At 39.1% G+C, this 11821-nt stretch overlaps 1 long non-coding RNA gene across 1 annotated transcript; it reads right to left on the bottom strand.

Moving 5' to 3' along the window:
• Positions 1–11140: 11140 nt before the first annotated feature.
• Positions 11141–11452, bottom strand: LOC137575058 (uncharacterized). Its single transcript, XR_011032113.1, has 2 exons — positions 11311–11452; positions 11141–11254 (listed from the first exon to the last, which is right to left on the bottom strand). It is a non-coding gene; the product is annotated as an uncharacterized lncRNA (long non-coding RNA).
• Between the last annotated feature and the right edge of the window lie 369 nt (positions 11453–11821).

Here is an 11821-nt window from a genome sequence, read left to right as displayed (position 1 = left end):
TTTGAGAAAAGGCGAAAGATGATAGTGTAGGAAATAGTTAGCACTACTAAAATTAAGCTAGTAGGGTTAAACTACTAGGGTTAAAATAGTCTACATTAATCCATTTCATGTTTAACATTAGTACACTATGGAAACTATGGACTCTTTAAGTTATGAATCTAGAAAATAACGATCACATTAAAAATGTTTCTCCAACTAATTTAAGACATTCTATTCAAAATTCTTGAAAGTTTCTTTAGCTACTTGCATCGGCAATTATGGGCAATGCAGTTGTAAAGGAAAGAATAGTTTGTCAGAGCTGCTAACAGTACAATAGCCCTTATCCGACAAAGGACAGAACGAAATTAGTTTTGAACTAATGTTTACATTCGGCCAACCTGACATTGACGACCTCGAACATACAGTCAACAAACAACAACAACAATAGCAAAAATACGCTTATCAGAACAATTCCAAGCAACTCCACACGTTGTACCGCGCATGCACACAGTCGGGCTGATTCAAGATACCTTTATAGGGTGATTGAATTAGTTGACAATCGCAATATCGGTGACTTCGTAACGGTCATTTGGAAGAACTCGATTTATTTTATAAGGACCACGGTATTTAGGAGCGAACTTTTGCACGACCCGGGGTGACATCTACATTGCGAATGGCAACAAAATCATTGACTCTATAGGATAATGGTGCCCTATACCTTAAGGCGAACCGCTTTCATTGCGCTCCTGCGATAATTGAATTTTCGCACTTGCCTCTTGCCTAGTGGCCTCAAGGTTACAGGGTTTTCTGAACTAAATTTCTCGTCAGACACTCGATTTAATTCGTCTACTAAAAGGCCTCGCTGATCGCAACCAAACCAACAACATGGACGGAGTATCACCGAATACATACACTGAGTTATAATAGCGAACTCGACACGATTAACCTAATTTATACCAATCGGCGGGCTAAAGGTTCGACAGCTTTCCCAACTTAGGGTCAACACACGGTTCACACGTTCGACCTGCCCATTGGCTTGAGGGGCAGCGATCGCACTTCAATGTGGTCAATATTTCGATTTTCTACACACTCAACAAACTCAAACGACGTAAACACGTACCTCTGTCGGATATAACTCTTCTTGGTCGGCTATAATAATCAAAATATTTTTCTAACAGGGCGGTTACTTCTTTGGTACTAGTGGAATTTACGGGATACAATTTGACAAACTTTGTAAATGCGTCAATCACTACCAAAAAGGTCTTTCTTTTTGATGTAACACTCGGTAAAGGACCTAAGTGGTCAACATGGATAGTATCAAATGGAATCGGACTTACGGAATACTATGCAAGGTTCTATAGTATAGTTCTTGGAACACTATAAGAACACACAGAAGACAATCTTTTATAAACGACTCAACCTTTGGATTCATTAATGGGAACCAGTACTTTTCTTTCAAATTGTTTACACATTTCTCAACGCCTAAGTGACCTAGTTTCTCGTGACACCTTCTTATTAATTCCCCTTGCATGCGAACCGGTGCATACAAATACAGTCTTTCCTTAGCATTTCTTTTGTACACTAACCATCTATTAACTCAAATCCAACATCATTGGCTTTTCTAACTTTTCTCTTAGTTTACGGATATCCGGATCTCTTATTTGACTGACTGCAATAATAAATCCAACATCTTGCGAGCCGCACCCACTACACCAACCAGGTTAAGGGACTCATAACGATCCAGCTGGTCACTTCCTTTCCGATTTGGTTACTCAATCTCGGATCAACAGAACTTTCATTTAAAGAAACGCAAGGTTTTATTCTGTAACCAGTTTTAGCCGACTACTGCCTAAACATAGCTCACACGGTCTGAAACAACTCTTCGCTAAATGACACACGGGTTTGTCCCAAACGGTCCTAAATAATTCTTCCCTAAAGGAGCACAGGCAAACGGGACTCACACGGGCACCACACAGGTTTTTCTCAAACTGGTCTATCTTACACGGGGTTTTTCTCACTTTGGGTTTTTCTCACTCAGGTCTATCTCACACGGTTTTGTCTCAAACCTCAACGGTTTTATCTCACACAGGTCTATCTCACACGGTTTTACACCAACTTTCCTCAAAAGTAATATGCGGTTCACAAGGTTCAATTGGGGCATTCTGGTCTCTCTTCACTAATAAATCGCAAGGATCAAAATCACCTTCTACAATATTCCCTAACAACTCGGTTTGCCGACTTAATGCATCTACATGGCCCATGTTTGAACCGGGCTCTGTGAGCAATGGTATAATCAAAGTTTTCCATTCCAACGACCACCGCGCAATGCGGGGATTTATTGATTTTTACTCAAGGTTTGGACCAATGAATTACAATCGGTAACGATCAAAAATGGTCTATGTTCTAAATAAACGCGAAATCGGCGCACGGCATATATTATGGCCAAAGTTTCAAGCTCAAAACTATGATAACGGGACTCGGCGGCTGTCGCCTTTCGGGAATAATAAGAGACTGGATGCATTTTTGCCATCAGTCTGTCTTTGCATCAAAGAGTCACCGAAGCCATTTGAACTGGCGTCAGTATGCAACTCAGTTTCGTAGTTAGGGTTAAAGATAGCTAATACGGGCGGGACTGGATAAGGCGGATCTTAATGTAAGAAATACATTTTTAGCGGTTTTGTTCATCGGAAATGGACCACCTTGTTTAAGCAACTCAGTTAACGGTTTGGCTATGCTGGAGAAATTCGGAACAAATTTGCGAAAATAAGAGAATAAGCCTAAGCACGAGTGTAACGCTTTGCTGTTAAGTGGTTCTGGGTATTCTTGAATAGCTTTTAAATGTGTATTATTTGGTAAAATTCCCTTTTCACTGACTTCATATCCTAAATAATCTATGCTCTTCTGTAGGAAAATGCTTTTCTTCAAATTGAGCTCTAAATTGTACTGAATAAAACGATCTAACAGTTTTTTGCTAACAACTTAAGATGCTGATCTACGGTGCGGGTGGCAAGAATAATGTCGTCCATATATACTACAAGTTCTCGATCTCTAATCATATCACTAAGTATGTTCGATATAAATCTCTGAAATACAGCTGGTCCGTTCTTTAGACCAAAAGGCATTCTCAGATATTCGAACTGCCCATCGGGTGTAACGAATGCTGTGTATTTAATTGAATCCTCTTCCATGCCTACATGGTAAAAGCCACTTTTCAAATCTATGACGGAGAAAACGGTCTTGCTCTCCAGGTATTCTAGGCAATCTTCTATCAAAGGCAATGGAAAATTATCCCTCACAGTCTTCTTATTTAAACCTCGATAATCAACGCACATTCGTATATTGCCATCCTTTTTTCGCACTAGGACGATGGCGGACGCATAGGGAGTTGCTTGGTCGGATTACATTATTGGCTAACAACTCACTAACCGTTTTAGAAACGATTCCTCTTTCATAATATGATAACCTTCTAGGACTACTATGAAATGGTGTTGTATCTGTCAGACATATTCTCATCATATATTTAGGCAACCCGTAATTAATTGAAAATCGGTCAATGTAATGCTCATGCACAATGTCCCGGCACTCACGCATCGCGCCTAATCCAAATTCACTGCCAACAGTAGTATTCCCGGTATCTGACAGCGTTGCACAAACAGTTTGCAACTCTGTTAGCCATTCTCGAAACGGGGATGCATTCGTGTTTACATTAGGGTTATTACAATTATTATCTAGATCAGTGGTGTTATTACTAATGGTATTATGCTTAGGATATTTAGTAAACAGGGATGCACAGAAGGATTTGTAAACAAAAGCAATGGTACTCTTTAATGATGCAGAATTCTTTTCATATTTTCTTATATTTTCAATCAATGAGAACTTAAGACCTATTTTTATTCAAGGCGTCTCTACCAAGAAGTAGTTGCGTCGGCATAATATTATCGGGAATAACTCTAAAAATTGAATTTCATAATATTTTTTACAAAACAGAACTAAACATTTGACTGTTCCAAAAGTCAGAATAGAGCCACCGCTCAGTCCATGAAAAGAACTTTTAACTAATTTATCGCAATCTAAATGCGGCATCAACGCTCTACTGGCAAAACTAACTGGGCTTCCGGAATCTAATAGGGCAAAAATATTATTAACATCAGTGCATCCCTCTTTACAAGATATTCTTAAACTTACTAATTGAATAAATGACTTATCATCAATGGTGTCCGGGTCTTCACTAGAGCTCATGGCGGCGATCTGGGCTCGCATTGGACAATTCCTGGTACTGATGGCCCACTTTGAAGCACCGATAGCAACTTCCTTTGGTCTCTCCGGGCGTGACAGTCAAACATTAAGTGACCAATCTGGCGGCAATTGAAACATCTCTTATCCTTTGCAGCAGGCGTAATGGCCTGCAAACGGTCTGAAGTCTGACGAGCCTGAGGAACGTAGTTTTTGGCTGGTGGCTGAACTGATTGAAAACGCATCACTCTTCTCTCGCAATTCATTCAGAGAAGTACAATAATACAAAGGAGCTGACAATCCGGTTCGATCTTGTAGTCCGTCAACAATGTATTTGACCACATCGGTGTCTTCAACATTGCCCTGCTGAGCAATATTTCGCATAATGATGAAATACTGCAAGAGTGACTCTCCTTTGCCAATTGAGCGCTTCCTCATCTGGTTAGCAATCTCGTAGTTTGTCATCTTGTAGGCCAAATACCTTCACAAGGGCATCCTTCAGCTCGCTCCAGGTTGTAGTCTTTTCATATGTCATGTATGCTTTAGCAGATCCCTCCAGCAGTCGGTTGCCCAACGACCAACATTGGGCATCACTCAGTACATACACTCTTGCTGCTTTCCTCCAGCTCACGAATCCATACGGAATGGACAGATCACCATCACCAGAGAATTTAGGTACAGTAGTTTCGACATCTTTCAAGTTCATGCGCCAATTATATTCCGGTCCGCCCGAGTTCTCCTCCAGCTCCATAACACGTGTTTTTAGCTCCGCCAGGTTTTTACGTGCTGTATACACCTCGATGCTACTAAGAATCGAAGACAATTCGTCGGTTTCGCTCGCTTGTGCGCTCCACGAACATGCACGTTCGCGTCTGGTCCTACAGAGGTCCCTCACGAGACATCGTCGGCGACTGGTTAGCACCCACTTGATCCGGTGTACTTGGCTGCTCAATGTTTCCCACGCCGCGCTGCTCAATAAGAGGCTCCAGACCAACATCCACAAGTTGTCCGGCAACACATTTGCAGACACTGCTGGGCTGACTGCCTGCTCTTCGGTACATCACTCTCCAGACTGATTCTGTACCAAGACTTTTTTCCAATGCTCGCAATTGGTAAATTAACGCTTCTTTTGTCGCAAGGTACTTCCTTGGCCGCTAGCAACCCAAACAATGCGGTTTTGTTTTAATTTAATAATCTCGGTGTATTTCATGAAAATACGTTCTTTAGGGCAAACCCCACAACTGATTTGTAAACTCTCTACTTTTTAAAGTAATTAATCCTTTGGGATTGATTTTATATTTCCGGATTTTATTTATTTTTTCAAATTAAGTGCACATGCGGTCTTATTGACTATATACAAGCGAGTGTGCCCAAATTCGGATTATCGGGGAAATTCACTGAGACGAGGAGCGGGCTTATTTAAAATATTCCCTAATGTTTACAATCCAAAAACTCTTTTTAACCGTTTGTTCCACACACATTTCATTGGCTTTTCCAACTCACAACAAAGGCTGCTTGCTACATTACCTAAAGCCACGCTCTTACACTCCCTCTCTTTGCTATCTCTTTCTCCATCTTACCATTTGTCTGTTTTGAAATCCTGTACTTGAATGGCTGAAAACCTTTCATTATTGCTAATAACAGTACAGCAACAAGGAATCAATCAAGCTAAGCTAAGTACCCGTCACAGAGAATGGGCAGAATGGAATGGAAGGAAGTTCAATTGCAGCTCGTATGGCAACAATATTGCCAGGCATTTCAAATATTAATCAATGATTCCACTCCTCCTGTGAGTTCACTCAACCTAACTTCAACATTGCTTTCATCGTCATCCCGTACGTATAGTCAAAAGGTGCATTAGATGCCGTTTCCACTGACTTTGGCCAGCAATTGAGCAGATACTCCATATACAAACGCACATTGACCATAAATTCAATCGAACGTGTTTGTGTGTGTGTTCATGAGTCTGATTGTGTTTGTGATTGACCAGAAATTGTTCATTCTATGCAGAGGCCCTTGAGGTACATATACGGACACACCAAAGCTGACACGAGGTGTGACTTCTCTCCAAATGCTCTTAAACAGAAAATTTCCACAATTTCCAGCAATGTACTTTTCGTTTGCCTTGCCAATTTTTTTTTTTGTTGTGCATTTTAAGCATGTTATTAAGTTACAAGCAATTAAAATTACTCGCGTAATCAGAGCGAAAAAGATAAATTCACGTTATAATACAGATACCTATGTATGTATGTATTTATGCTATTTTTTTTCGTTTTGTCTTCGTCCATTCCCCTGGTCTCGCCGTCGTCCCCTAGTCCTTGGCACGCATGCGGAGAAGAAGAAATGGGATTTAACATCGTTCTCCGGCGTATTCGCGCGTAATCAGGCTGCCGCACTGGGGGCTAATTAATTTCGCCACTTTACTCCGTTACGAGAGTCTCCAGAGATGCGGCAACGGCGAGAGAAAGAAGGTTTTAGCTCTGGGTTTCGTTTCTCCTGCCGCCACCAACTTTGCTTTGTATTGCTGTATGTGCTGCTTTGATTTTATTTTTCTGTTATTTTTTTTTTTGTTGCTGTTTTCTCCCTCATTCTTTTTGTAGACTGCAGGCACCACCCTAAAGCCCTATACCTCTTTTGTATACCCTACTACACTCGCTTTGTGTTTTCTAATTTGTTTCTGATACCCTTTAAAATAAGTGTACATAGGGTTCTTGCGGGCACCTGTTGTTCGGTATTAAATATTTATATTACAATAAAGACCTGGCCTTTGATATCTCACTTTTGAAAATTGTTTTTCATATTTTCCTTCAATACTTGTACAAAACTGAATGGGATATCAGCTAGGCGGTTACTTGCCTTGCAATTTTCTTATTCTTCTCATTTCGCTTTTTCTCAGAGATTTTTCGTGTATACCTATTTTGTTTTCGTTATTGGTGTTTTTCTTTTTTATTCCTGGCGGCTGCTTGGTGTTTATAATTTTTCACAGAGCTCGTTAATATGGCTTAAGTTGATGAAACAACGCACTCTTAACTCATGCCAAACTAACTGCTTTTGTTTTTAGTAAATAAACTAGGAATGGAAAGTTTAAATTAAAATTTTCAAACGAAGTAAAATGCTCGGCACATAGCAAATTATGCAAAAATTTCCAACAAAAGGCAAACTACATACATACATATAAGAAGAGAGAAGAGAAATCCGAAAAACCAACCAAAACATCGAGGGGAACACACGCACACTTGGAAGTTTGGAAAGTGGATCCTAACAGGCGTTCCTGCCGAGAAGGCTCGACGGTCAAGCGCTAAAGAAAAAGTGACGTCAAGCTAAAAAGAAGCGAGAAAGAAACGAAAGAAGAATGCAGATAAAATTGTAGAAACGAAAAGTGTCAACTGCCACTCATGGGCCATCAATCTTATTGTATGATAACGTCTGGCAGGCAGCTCGTAAATCTCAACGCTATCAGTATTCTCTTTTTCTTCTGTTTTTCTCGTCCTCTTTTTTTTTTTTGCTTTCTAGTCGCGGATGTCCTATTTTGCGTAGCCTGTCAGTTCGAGGACGGTCAACACACATGAGACTCAATCGAGTGGGTGCAGGGAGAAGGTGTTCTATGCTTTGTGTGTGTGTGTGTGGGTGAGTGTGTGTCAGTGGGGAAAACGGTGAAATCAAATCAATTCTCCTTTAAACGATGAGTTTCTGACAAGTTTACTAAAAGAAGCTCTACTTTTCGATGAGAGCATGATGAAGTTTTCTGAGAAAATACAATCGAACCAGAAGTGACTTTCAGCTATATAAAAACTAATAAGTAATAAACTGATAATTTGAGAAAAGGCGAAAGATGATAGTGTAGGAAATAGTTAGCACTACTAAAATTAAGCTAGTAGGGTTAAACTACTACGGTTAAAGTAGTCTACATTAATCCATTTCGTGTTTAACATTAGTACACTATTGAAACTATGGACTCTTAAAGTTATGAATCTAGAAAATAACGATCACATTAAAAATGTTTCTCCAACTAATTTAAGACATTCTATTCAAAATTCTTGAAAGTTTCTTTAGCTACTTGCATCGGCAATTATGGGCAATGCAGTTGTAAAGGAAAGAATAGTTTGTCAGAGCTGCTAACAGTACAATAGCCCTTATCCAAAGACTCTTTAACCGTTTGTTCCACACACATTTCATTGGCTTTTCCAACTCACAACAAAGGCTGCTTGCTACATTACCTAAAGCCACGCTCTTACTATATCTCTCTTTGCTATCTCTTACTCCATCTTACCATTTGTCTGTTTTGAAATCCTGTACTTGAATGGCTGAAAACCTTTCATTATTGTTAATAACAGTACAGCAACAAGGAATCAATCAAGCTAAGCTAAGTACCAGCCACAGAGAATGGGCAGAATGGAATGGAAGGAAGTTCAATTGCAGCTCGTATGGCAACAATATTGCCAGGCATTTGCAATATTAATCAATGATTCCACTCCTCCTGTGAGTTCACTCCACCTAACTTCAACATTGCTTTCATCGTCATCCCGTACGTATAGTCAAAAGGTGCATTAGATGCCGTTTCCACTGACTTTGGCCAGCAATTGAGCAAATACTCCATATACAAACGCACATTGACCATAAATTCAATCGAACGTGTTTGTGTGTGTGTTCATGAGTCTGATTGTGTTTGTGATTGACCAGAAATTGTTCATTCTATGCAGAGGCCCTTGAGGTACATATACGGACACAGCAAAGCCGACACGAGGTGTGACTTCTCTCCAAATGATCTTAAACAGAAAATTTCCACAATTTCCAGCAATGTACTTTTCGTTTGCCTTCTTTTTTTTTTTGTTGTGCATTTTAAGCATGTTATTAAGTTGCAAGCAATTAAAATTACTCGCGTAATCAGAGCGAAAAAAATAAATTCGCGTTATAATACAGATACCTATGTATGTATGTATTTATGCTATTTTTTTTCGTTTTGTCTTCGTCCATTCCCCTGGTCTCGCCGTCGTCCCTAGTCCTTGGCACGCATGCGGAGAAGAAGAAATGGGATTTAACATCGTTCTCCGGCAAATTCGCGCGTAATCAGGCTGCCGCACTGGGGGGCTAATTAATTTCGCCACTTTACTCCGTTACGAGAGTCTCCAGAGATGCGGCAACGGCGAGAGAAAGAAGGTTTTAGCTCTGGGTTTCGTTTCTCCTGCCGCCACCAACTTTGCTTTGTATTGCTGTATGTGCTGCTTTGATTTTATTTTTTCTGTTATTTTTTTTTTGTTGCTGTTTTCTCCCTCATTCTTTTTGTAGACTGCAGGCCCCAGCCTAAAGCCCTATACCTCTTTTGTAAACCCTACTACACTCGCTTTGTGTTTTCTAATTTGTTTCTGATACCCTTTAAAATAAGTGTACATAGGGTTCTTGCGGGCACCTGTTGTTCGGTATTAAATATTTATATTACAATAAAGACCTGGCCTTTGATATCTCACTTTTGAAAATTGTTTTTCATATTTTCCTTCAATACTTGTACAAAACTGAATGGGATATCAGCTAGGCGGTTGCTTGCCTTGCAATTTTCTTATTCTTCTCATTTCGCTTTTTCTCAGAGATTTTTCGTGAATACCTATTTTGTTTTCGTTTTTGGTGTTTTTCTTTTTTATTCCTAGCGGCTGCTTGGTGTTTCTAATTTTTCACAGAGCTCGTTTATATGGCTTAAGTTGATGAAACAACGCACTCTTAACTCATGCCAAACTAACTGCTTTTGTTTTTAGTAAATAAACTAGGAATGGAAAGTTTAAATTAAAATTTTCAAACGAAGTAAAATGCTCGGCACATAGCAAATTATGCAAAAACTTTCCAACAAAAGGCAAACTACATACATACATATAAGAAGAGAGAAGAGAAATCCGAAAAACCAACCAAAACATCGAGGGGAACACACGCACACTTGGAAGTTTGGAAAGTGGACCCTAACAGGCGTTCCTGTCGAGAAGGCTCGACGGTCAAGCGCTAAAGAAAAAGTGACGTCAAGCTAAAAAGAAGCGAGAAAGAAACGAAAGAAGAATGCAGATAAAATTGTAGAAACGAAAAGTGTCAGCAAGCAACTATAACTTCAAATACAAAGAATGCTAGAGGCACAAGTTGGAGAGAGAGGAAAAAACTAGTTTTTTACATGGCAGATAAAGTTGCCCGAGGGCCCACAGTGCTTCTTGCGACACTTTTACACAGCCAAATGCAAAACCATAGAGAGGGGTAACGGGACACGGAGAAAGCACGAGAAAGAGCAGACAAAGTTGGCAAACAACATTAGTTGATGGCCCAAATGGGCCGGCATGGCGCTTGTGGCAGTCAATAATAAGCAGGCGACATGTTGGCCAAAGAAAGTACATAAAGAGAACCAGATGAAGATGAAAACGGCTAAGGAAATGGGGAAGAAGACGGGTGGGGAACAGAAACGGCAACACGACGAACAGTTCTCAACAAGTTTAAAGTTGTTGTCGAATTTTTTTTCGGCGGCAAAACGAATTCGAATGTAGAAAAGTTGCAACTTGCTTGCAAAATTTATGTAAATTCTTCAAACATTAAAGATAAAATTGAAAGAAAAAGGAAAAGCTGAATATGTGCAATGGAGCAAGCTAAACTTTTTCTTTTGGAAAATGTCATTGAATGTCCTCAGTTTGAGAAGCAATTGAATGTCATTGCTACAAGCTGGACACTATATCCGAAATGCTATATAACTAGGCAAGTAAAATGTCAATTTGCAAAAATTTAAACTATAAAAGGTGTTTGGTTGTATGAATCTTAGTTTAACCGTTTAATGTATGTGTCTCCCTAGTGTGTACTAGCATATTTAAAATTACCATAGCTACTGCATCTGTGGCCACTTTCGATCGATCCTGATTATAGCTATATATATACCAAAAAGTTCCCAAATAAAAAAAATTTCTATAAGTTACGTTTAGTATCAAAATGTATATTTTCAGAACCAGTTTTATCGAGCCCAGGTTGGCTCAGTTATTAAGAACCATGTGACCAGTATTCCATAATTGAAGAGGAAGAAGCCGGACTGAATGTACTCCAAGGTTAATTACATAATGGTTAAGATCGTTGAGATATACTCACCCTGTTTAACGTATGATATGTGTGAGAGAAGCAACTAATAGATTTGTTTATTTTTTTTTGTCAGTTCGGTTCAGTTTAGTTAGGTTAGGTTAGTTTAGCTTATTAAGAACCATGTGACCAGTATCCCATAATTGAAGAGGAAGAAGCCACACTGAATGCATTCCAAGGTTAATTACATAATGGTTAAGATCGTTGAGATATACTCACCCTGTTCAACGTATGATAATGTGTAAGGAATGTTTTTAATTTATCACTTTATACTTAACCTAAAAGAGTAAAAGATATAAAAAGATGTTTTTTTTTTTTTTTTATTTTTTTTTTTTTTTATTGTATTTGTTGTGTACGACGAAGCAACGAAGAGAGACTAAATATATTTTTGTGTTGGACTTAAGTTATGCTAAAATACTAGACAATCAAATACAAAGTAGGGAAGTTTATATTCCGGATTATGAGAAACGATGATAATAAGTCATTTTACTGAATGTAATATTTCTTTGTACAAGAAATAAAC

The sequence above is a fragment of the Drosophila tropicalis genome, unplaced genomic scaffold (genome assembly GCF_018151085.1).
Source record: "Drosophila tropicalis isolate 14030-0801.00 unplaced genomic scaffold, ASM1815108v1 contig_56, whole genome shotgun sequence".
Lineage (NCBI taxonomy): Eukaryota > Metazoa > Arthropoda > Insecta > Diptera > Drosophilidae > Drosophila > Drosophila tropicalis.
This window is presented reverse-complemented; position numbering and strand designations above follow the sequence as displayed.